Genomic DNA, 11,029 nt, shown 5'->3' with positions numbered 1-11,029 from the left:
TATATATATATATATATATATGTATATATATATATATATGGTACTGGTAAAGTATAAAGGAAGGATATTTCCAGTGAAGCACTAATACCGAAATCATTCAAGCATAGAATGTCCTGGTTTCAAGACGATAAAACAGTTGAATGGGTGTGATACAACACTGAAGAGGCACAATTAACCCGAAACATCTGTAAGAAGATTCTAGATTGTTGTTCAGTTTGCTTAAATGAAAAACAGCAAGTTTTCATATCATTTCAAATTACCAGGGTTAATCTTTCAAATATCTCTTATGCCTCTCTCTCACACTTTCTCTCTCTCACACACGCACGCACACATACACACACATATATTATATGCAATACATGCATATATCTGCATATATCTGCGTATATAAAGAAAGAATGAAATGAATCTGTATTAATTTCTACGCATGTATGTGTAGAGGATTATGTATATTTGTATTATGGTTGTGCGTATGCATGGAGGAATGTATGCATATATCTATATCTATATATATACATACATACATCTGTTTATTTATTTCATTTATATACACACGCAAACACACATACATAAATAAGTGCATGTTTGTGCGTGTATGTGAATGTGTCTGCTTGTTCTATGCCAATGTGTGCGTGTATTCATCTCAGTACATATTTAATCATATAAGCTCAAATATTTCCTACCCGCCTCACACACACACAAACACACGCACACACACGCACACACACACACACACACACACTATACAACGCATTTATACATTTAATATTAATATTAAAATATTTGGCATTTTATACTCGTAAAATGATAGGTATTTAAGTTCGGTTATAAAGACTCGTCTTATTCCTATATTTCGTTTCTGACGTATTTTGCTACTTATAATTTAAAATTAATAATTTAAGCCACTGAGTTTACTCCAACGTGGTCTTGAATCCTGCTAGAAATAGTAATCAAAATTCCACATCGTACGTCCTAAAGCAGTACGATGTCATCGTAGGTATAGGAGATATCATTGGTGATAGTCATGGTCGTACTACTTTGATCATATGAGGCTCGGTTGAAAAGTTCATACATTGACCAAGATGCTCTCATGCAATGTGACCAAATTGGATTTATTTGTTGTCCTTGGAAGAATTTCAACTGAGCATATTCCAAAAAGCTACCGAAGTCATTTTTGCCTTTCATGATAGTCGTTACTTTAAAGTGACTCAGGACGACATATTTGTCGGAAGTTATTGATCAATTTGATTAAGGAGATAAGTTAGAAAGGTAAAAATCCATGGACATATAAATCCATGAATAAAGATTTAACACAACAATGTAAATAAAACTGGTTTCACAATGGTTACTGGTAAGTTAAAATAATGATTGTCTAAAGGGTAGGAATAACGAATGAAGCAGAATACATAAAACTGTATATTCAGGAGTGTGTACATGTGTCTGACAAGTGATTGGATCGGAGACCGTGAAGGGAAAACTAAAGCATTCACTGCGTGGAAGACAAATATCGGCCATTCCGAAGCAAATTATAGTGAAACTGTGTAAGTCACCAGGTAGCAGCGAAATAGTTGGTCTTGTGTTAATACATATATAAAGTTTCAGGAAAATAATGAAAAATAAAGAGTGGTAATCTGAGCTCCCTGGCAGAGAGGATATCTGTCAAAATTGCTTGATTCCTCTTTTTTTTTTAAGGAAAATAGACACGGGAAATAGGCTCATTCCCAACTATTTCCATAAAATGATATAAATTTCCGGTGACACTTTCAACAGAAGTCTGTCTTCTGGTGCCATGAAAATAGGCTCCTTTAAACCCTCTTTTTTTTTTGTTTAGGTACAAAAACAACACATTGTGGGTGGGTGGGTTAAGTTTATTAAAACCGTCGCTGTATTTGCCAAATACTAATTTTATCCAGCAAGGATGAAAGAAAAACCCTGCATCTCTTTTTTGCTTTTGTATTGATCCCGTAATTATCTACTGATACAAACCAATTAGTTGTGCCCTATTTCTGGCAACAAAATCATTCGATCCCCCATTGGACCTTTCTTCTTTAACTGCATTTGTTAAAATGGTTTCTCGTCTTTAATGCTCTATGATTGTCGTTAGAGTAGTAGTAGTAGTAGTAGTAGTAGTAGTTCTTCTTGTTGTTGTTACTGTTATTGTTTTGGCCGGGTCATCCCTGATAAAAGAAACTTATAATAAATGACACTCCAGTCGTGACACTCCGATTTTTGCTGGCGTATCTAGTCATTCATTGCCAAATATATTCCTAGGACGTTATAGTCTGATTAGAGAGACATGTGGCTGCTATTTCTACGTCGAGGGACTACATAAACGTTCTTTAAGTTGTACAAATATATGAAGAACGTCATGGAAACGAAAGACATCGATTGGCACCGTGTGATTAGAGGGAGATTCGGTTGCTATTTGTTAGGGATCGAATGATGACCAGGTAGAATTTCTCTCATTTACTGGGGGAGATTCTGTCGAACTTGTTTACGGCCACGCTTAATTATTTTTAATTAGCCATAAATCGTTATTCTAAAATATATATTCTTCAAAGATATTTAATCAATGTTGTCAGGTTGACTGACAATCGATATTGGCCATATAACTGCGAGGAATTCTATTCGTTTACATTTATTATTTAATTCTTTTCTTGTAGTTGTTGTTGATGTTGAAAGTATTTTATTCAAAGGCAACCCTTGAAAGCGTCGATAGAACTGTTCTCAAAGACGTTCAAACAGTGACCATCCCGTCATTTTACTGGTATAGGCAGGATGGTTTTAATCTGTTCTTTCGTGCTGTTATTGTCATTGCTACGAACATCCTCGTGTTTGTTGTTATTTAACAACTCTGGAATGACATGCATATAGTTTTACCTATGATGGCAGCTACATTTGGGAATGAGGTCTCTGAACGGGCCCACTAATAGTCCCCAAGCATTGATGAACCCGCCGTAAATTAACGTGATCGTTTACCAACTCAAGTCCTTCAGTGGCCCGACTCCCTACAGCTACCTAGTCGTTGACCATAACTACCCGCTCTAATATGTCTTGATTATATCCTACTAGATTTCCATATATATTCCAAAATGTATTTATACATGTATATATGTATATTTTATATATAAATATCTATTATTTATTACACACACACATGCATACGTACGTACATACATGCACGTGCACACACATGCACGCGCACACACTCACTCACTCATGCGTATATCTATGTCTAAAAGAGGATGACGGCAAGCCACCTCGGTAATGTGCCAGCAAAGCCTTGTGGACGAAAATATCCCAAATGGCCGCTACGAGTCAGATTTAACTAGATGGTGTCATACATCAATAGTAATACAGACATATATATATGTACGTATAACATATACATACACACACACATATACATACATATATATATATTTTTATTTATATATTTGTATATTTACATTTATCCATTTATATATGTGAGTATATATTTATTTATATCTGTGTGTATATAAATTATATATATATATATATATGCATGTATATATGTAAATATATATATGTATACACACATGCATATATATATATATATATATATATATCAGTCATATACATAAGCACTCAATCTCATACAAGACATTCAGACACACATACATGCATACAGACAGACAGACATATATATAGATATACACACGTACTTATACTCACGTACGCTTGGATGTGGTTCTTGCGTGTGTTTCGAATGGAAGTGCGTATATAATATATTTGCATGTGTGTGTGCGCGCGTATATTTATTTGAGGGTGTATATTTTCGCGTGTGTAAAATGTAAACGCTTGAATGCTTTGGTCATATCCTTCAAACAAACTTCTCGTCAAAGTCTCTCTTTGTTTTATTTTTAAACGGTATTTTATTGATGAATGTAAATTTTGGTAAAGGAAGAAGTTCGAGAGAAACTGAATGAAAGAAACAGTGGAAGAGAAGAAGTGAGAACATGGGAAGGAGAGGAGGTGAGAAGGAGAGAGGGAGAGAGAGAGAGACAGTGAGAGGGAAGGAGAGATTGAAAGAAGCTAGAGAAAGATTGAATGAAAGAAACGGTGGAAGAGAAGAACGAGCATCGAGAGAGGGAGAGACGGAAAAAGAGAGAGAAAGACAGAGAAAGAAGGAGGGAGAGAGAAACAGAGAGTGACAACAAGAGAGAAGGAGAGAAAGAATGAGAGAGAGAGAGTTGGGGAGAGAAGGTAAAAAGTGAATGATGGTGAGATAGAGGAAGAGCAAGAGAGGGAGAGAGAGAGAGAATAAACGTTGTTTGCCTGAAAGAGAGATCGAGAGAAGCTTATGAGCGAGAGAATAATTTGTAGAAAATATAGAAAAAGAAGAAATGTGAAAGAGAGGGAGAGAGTGAAGAGTGAGACTAAATGAAAGAGTAAGAGCAAGGAATAAATTGTATAGAAATGAATAAAAAGATAAGAGAGGAGAAAAATGAAAGAGAAAGTAAAACTTGTGTATGGGAGCGTGAAAGGAGAGAGAGAGAGAGAGAGAGAGGGGAAGAGACACAGACACAGACAAACAGAGAGTGATAGTGTGAGAGAAAGTGAAAATGCAAGCAGGGAAAAAGAAAGGGAAAGAGCGCCTCTGTGTGTATAAGAGAGATAAAGAGAAAGACGGGGTGGAGAGAAAGGGTGTGAGTGAGTGAAACATTACGTGTGTATGTGTGTGTATGCCAAAGAAAGAGTAACAGAGAGAGAGGGGGAGGGAGAGAGATGAAGAGTTAGGAAGAAAAATTCTTCGTGTTAATGATGTCTCCCTTGATAAAATACGTAGCTAAGTTCGTTATCAAGGGACTAATTAATTATGTGTGCGCGTGGGTACGTCAATGTACACATGTATGTATACACACATATATATATGTGTGTGTGTGCGCTTGTGTGTGTAGATATGCGTATAAATGTATGTATGAATTTCTATATCCGTGAATTCATATTTATATATTGTATATCTAAACGTGTGTGACAATATAAATTTACACACACACACATGTATACCTTTCCCTCTTACTTTATATTTACATACACTGATATATATGTGTGTATATATATGTGTGTATATATATATATATATATACATGTATATATATGTGTATATATATATATATATATACATGTATATATATGTGTATATATATATATATACATGTATATATATGTGTATATATATATATATATATATATATATATATATATATATATATATATATATATATATATGAATGTGTAGAAGCAAGCGTATGCGGGAATTTCTCTCTCTCTCTTACTTCATATACTATAGACACACATACATATGTGTGTGTATAAGCTACACCAAACACACATTCACACACACAAACACAAAGCTAGTTATATACTCTGTGGTTACTCGGAGTATTGCTTCGTATGTTCTTTGAGAAAGGCTGAAACATGTGCAAAGTCGCTGGATGGGAACACATGAAGCACGGAGAAAACTCCATGGTCTCATCGACCATTGCCTGAACAGAGATTCCCCACGAAATCTGAGTTGATACATGTGTGTATATGTGTATGTGCGCGACTGTGTCTGCGTACGTGTGCTTTTGTGTGCCTTTGTCGGAGGCGGATGTGTACAGCGTGTGCAAAGGACGGGATGAAATATATATTTCACATTTTGCCGCAAGGGCAGCAATTTAAGGAGGATCAGATTAGTTGATTATATCAACCCCTGTGTTCAACAGATACCTATTTTATCAACCCCGAAAGGGACGAACCCGGAAGAAAATGAACTCAGGACGTTAAGACGGCAGAAGATACTGCTAAGCACTTTTGCCTGACTTCCTAACGATTCTGCCAAACTCACTGCGTTAACGGCGTGAACTATATTGATAGATTGATTGATGGTTTGCTGGACAAGATAGTTGTTTTTGAGTGTGTTTGTGTGTGTATGTGTGTGTGCTTGGTCTATCTAAACGTGTCATTAATGTATTGGTATTATAGATTAGGTTGTTAATTATAAATAATGACAGTTAGTGAGGTATACTGACAGGGACGTACGTATTTATATATATATATATATATATATATATATATATATATATATATATATATATATATATATATATATATATATATATAGATAGATATAGATATATATATATTTATACCCACACGTGCGCACGCACATGCACACACACATACGTATAGTGATTTCAAGTCCTTCTTCTGGTGAAAATAAGTTACATGTATCGATTATGCATCTTTCTTTCTGTCTTACCCCACTCTCTCTACATATAGGCATACAAACATAAATATGTATACATACATACATGTATATGTTCGTATATATATATATGTGCGTATGTATGTATGTATATTGATTTGAAATTATTGAATTGCGAGAAGAGCTTATGTATCTGTTTTTGTATGTATCTGTTTTCCTATCTTTTTCTGTCTCTCTCTCTCTCTCTCGCTCTCTCTCTCTCTCTCTCTCTTTCTCTTTCTCTCTCTCTCTCTCTCTCTCTCTTTCTCTGTATAGGTGTGTGCGTGCAGCGCGCGTGTGTGTCCTTGTACTTAACACATACATATATACGTGTGTTAGAGGAGAGACTCATAGATCGATAGGTAGCTATACATCCAAATACAGAAATACACACACACACACACACACGTGTGTGTGTATATATATATATATCTGTATATATGTAGATATACTATATGCATATATATGTGTGTGTATATATGCACACATATATATGTGTATATGTCTCTCCTTCCTTCTGTCTGGATATACATTTGTACATATGTACGTGCATACATAGTTTCTGTATGCATATATTTGCATACATACTCACACACACACACACACACACAAACACACACACAAATATACTAATAATGTATATCTATCTGTCTATCTATTTATCAATCTATCATTTTTATCTACACACACACACACACACACACACACACACACACACACACAAGCACACACGCGTACCTCTACTCGGTGTAGCACAGATATATTACGCATGACACCGCAATGCTAATTGCAGAAACCAAACAAATGATGTCTATCTAGAAGTGATATTAAATGGTGGTGTATTTTAAATGCCGCAATGAAAAGAGCAACCTCAACACCACCACCACAACCACTACCACCACAACACCCACCACCACCATTGCCGCCACCACCACCACCACCTGTATATCAAGGAAACAATAAATTTGACCACAGACTTTAATAGACAATTGTTATCTCGCGAAACCAATCAATTGAAATTGTTCATTCTTAGTCAACGTTTCAACTCTTTTCCTAAAGCTATTATTTCTTCAGATACACGCTGCTCTTTTTAAAAGAGACAGAGATAAAGCGATGAACAGGCCAATGGCATAGATTACAATGGCCAAAGCGAAATTACATATGGGGTACAGGGAATATGTCGGGAAAAGAAAGTTAAAAGATAAAGGCTTGTTGAATTTCCGCTGGTTTTGTGCGGATTCTAAAGATGGTTGAAATGGTTGGGTGGTGTTAGGTGAGGATGGAGTGTCTTTCCTTATTTGGTTATATTGTGTTTGAAACTCGCTGAAGTCTAATTTTGTCTTCTATCCTGGCGATGTCGATTAAATAACTAAAAAAAAAAAACATATATATACGTACAGGTAACTTGGAGTGTATTATCCACATATACACATGCACACACGCATATATATATATATGCATATATATATATATATACACATGCACGTATTGCCCATATATATTTCTTGTTATTAAGGCGGCGAGCTGGCAGAATGGTTAGCGCGCCGGGCGAAATGCTTAGCGGTATTTCGCCCGCCATTACGTTCTGAGTTCAAATTCCGCCGAAATCAACTCTGCCTTTCAGGGTCGATAAAATAAGTACCAGTTGAAAATTACTGGCCTTGTGGCAAAATTTGAAACTATTATTATTAAGGTGGTGAGCTTGTAGAATCGTTAGCACACCGGATAAAATGCTTAACGACATCTTATCCGGCTTTACATTCTGATTTCAAATTCGTCGAAGTCGACTTTGCCTTTCATCGTTTCGAGTTCGATAAAATAAGTACCAGTTGAAAACTGGGGTCGATGTAATCGACTGCTCCCCTCCCCCACTCACATATCAGGCCGTGTGCCTATAATACTAATGATTATTACATATGGGCTCTATTATTATTATTGTTGTTGTTGGTGCTGTTGTTATTATTAAAGCGGTGAGCTGGCAGAATCGTTAGCACGCCGGGTGAAATGCTTAGTGGCATTTCGTCTATCTTTACGTTCTGGGTTCAAATTCTGCCGAGGTCGACTTTGCATTTCATCCTTTCGTGGTCGATAAAATAAGAACCAGCTGAGCCCTGGAGTCAATGGAATCGACTAACCCCTTCCCCGACCTTACCTGCTTTGTAACAAAACTTACATCTATTATCATCAAGGCAGCCTTCTGACATTGTTTAGTGTACAATTTAAAAAGCACCATTATTGTAAGGCAGTAAGGTGCTTCTTTGAGGATGTTTAGCTGTTATTTCTTACAGACTGCGTGACTGTGTCGTGGCTCTCTGGTTGGCCCGAAGTAACCAATATCATAAGTGTGATGGCGGTGGGATGGAAATCTCAGTTGACTCTAATAATTGATCTGTTTGGATTCAGTAAATCACCAGAGACGTATTCCTGAGAGCCCTGGCATCTTCATCTTCATCGTGTGTGTGTGCAAATGTCTGTATTTATAAAAATATATAAGCGTGTATGTATGGGTATATATATATATATATATATATATATATATATATATATATATATATATATATATATATATATATATACTCTAACATGGAGAGAGTGTAGATGAACAAGGAGACAAATGAAGAGGGAGGGATGAAGGGAGAGAAACAGCATTTCATGTCTTTTAAAGAGTGGTTTACTGCAAGAACTCTTTTGTACTGAAGCAATAAAAAAGTCAATGATCCAATGAGATTTAAATATTGTCAAACAAGAAACCGCCAAGAACACTGAAAGTCACCAATGTTCTGTGAATTAAAGGAATTCGAATGGCCACATGACAGTTACTCACTTCACAAGCAGGGCTCATAAGGACGGTTATCCGGTTTCCGGGGCGTTTAAGAAACCGAGATCACAAAATAACCCTGAATGAGACGCCGCTGGCCCTTTGGAAGGGTTGAAGTCCAACACATTTGAGGACAGAGGACGAGGCAGTTACTTCGACACGACCCCACCGCTTATGTTCTGCTTTATCGTACTTGAAGGATGAAAGGCAATGTTGACCTCTGCAGGGTTTGAACTCAGAACATTAACACCGATGTTGCACCGTATCCAATATTGTGACGTGTTTGCTTTGTGTTCAAATCCGGCCGAGATCGACTTTTGTCTTTTATCCGTTGCAGGCTGAGAAGCTAAGCCCCAATTGCCCACTGGTATCGATGTATCCGCTCCATTTCTAAAAATTACTGGCCTTGTGCCCTAAGTAGATTTCATTATAATTATTTTCTTAGAAAGAGCGATTGATTTGAAAGTTTCATTTAGGTTCTGAATGAATTCTGTTAGATTCATTTTTAAATAAATTAACATCGAAATTTAATAAATTATTTCATTTCAATAAAACGGAACATTGATAATTTTTTTTTTAATGAGTAAAGGTTATTAATAAAGAATTTTCAGTGACATTACACACACACACACACTCACACACAAACATCGTGCACACACGCACACACATGCATAGGTACATAATACATACACATAGAGCACATTTCATAGTTACATTCAATCAGGAAAGACTCAGGTCTAAAACACAACCACAAACACACACAACAGCTCCCCCCCCCCGACATATATATATGTGTGAGTACATGCATATACATACGTACACACATACACACACGTTCATATATTAGGTTGGAAAGAAATCTTTTCGTATCTATTGGGATTCTTATTTTCGTGGTACTTTTTCAATACTTACGGTAAACAAAGCATTAATTTTAACATTCTAATGTTATTTTCATTCATTCCATAATGGTTAAATTTATATCGATTTTCTCCCAATTTACAACTAGTTTTGATTAGATCGATATCAAAGACTGCATGTTGCATGAATTCAAAAAGGTCTCTCCAGCAATCAATGTGGAAAGAAATAGTTTTTCTTTTTATTGGAATGAAGAACAATGTTTGGCGCCAGTTTGTCTCGGACATTTTTTTCTCTCGCAGATTTGCCTGGAGCTGAACGACCAAGTTTTGGTAATGATGGGGTTCCGAAAGCGAGAATTTTCAAGACATCTTCATGAACAAGAAAAACTAAGCTTTTCTAGTGAATTCCACAGCATCTGAACACTTCTCAGCTTAATCAAAGAGTTGCTCTTTGATCGTCATTGAAGAGTAGACTTGATACCGAACTTTCACTGGGTAAAATCATCACAAATGATGAAAATTGGGTTCTTTTTAATCATATGGAACGAAAACGAAATTGCACGGCACTCACGGAACAAGGAGGATATATTATCAAACCAGGACAACACCCGAACAAAGTTATGCCCTCTGTAAAACATGAAGTCTTACTGGCACTCCGCCGGTTGCGACGACGAGGGCTCCAGTTGATCCGATCAACGGAACAAACTGCTCGTGAAATTAACTTTAAAGTGGCTGAGTACTCCGCAGACACGTGTAATCTTAACGTAGTTCTCAGGGAAATTCAGCGTGACACAGAATGTGACGAGGCTGGCTCTTTGAGTTACAGGTACAACTCATGTTTATCAGCTGAGTGGACTGGAGCAATGTGAAATACAGTGTTTTGCTTAATGACACAATTCGATGCTGGTTTTCGAACTCATGAGCTTACGATCGCGAGCCGAATACGCTAACTGCTAAGCCATGTGCTTCCATGAAGTGTTAAACCACTATGAAACAGCAAACACGAAGCAGTTTTGTCATCGGTTAGAAGTACCTCACAAACATCTCGTGCATGTTGTTATTCAATTGTAAACGGATTCTGCCGTTATACGATTGTGCAAG

General features: G+C 36.5%; 1 long non-coding RNA gene across 1 annotated transcript in view; it reads left to right on the top strand.

Annotated features, from left to right (window-relative positions):
- LOC128250546 (uncharacterized) overlaps nt 1-10,316 on the top strand; it is a 188,613-nt gene extending 178,297 nt beyond the window's left edge. The window contains exon 3 of the long non-coding RNA XR_008266577.1: nt 10,229-10,316. This is a non-coding gene — a long non-coding RNA (uncharacterized LOC128250546). The remainder of the gene's footprint in view (nt 1-10,228) is intronic.
- The last annotated feature ends 713 nt before the right edge of the window (nt 10,317-11,029 follow it).

Source organism: Octopus bimaculoides, chromosome 22 (assembly GCF_001194135.2).
Source record: "Octopus bimaculoides isolate UCB-OBI-ISO-001 chromosome 22, ASM119413v2, whole genome shotgun sequence".
Classification (NCBI taxonomy): domain Eukaryota; kingdom Metazoa; phylum Mollusca; class Cephalopoda; order Octopoda; family Octopodidae; genus Octopus; species Octopus bimaculoides.
The sequence above is the reverse complement of the archived record's forward strand: the minus strand, read 5'-3'. Positions and strand labels throughout refer to the sequence as shown.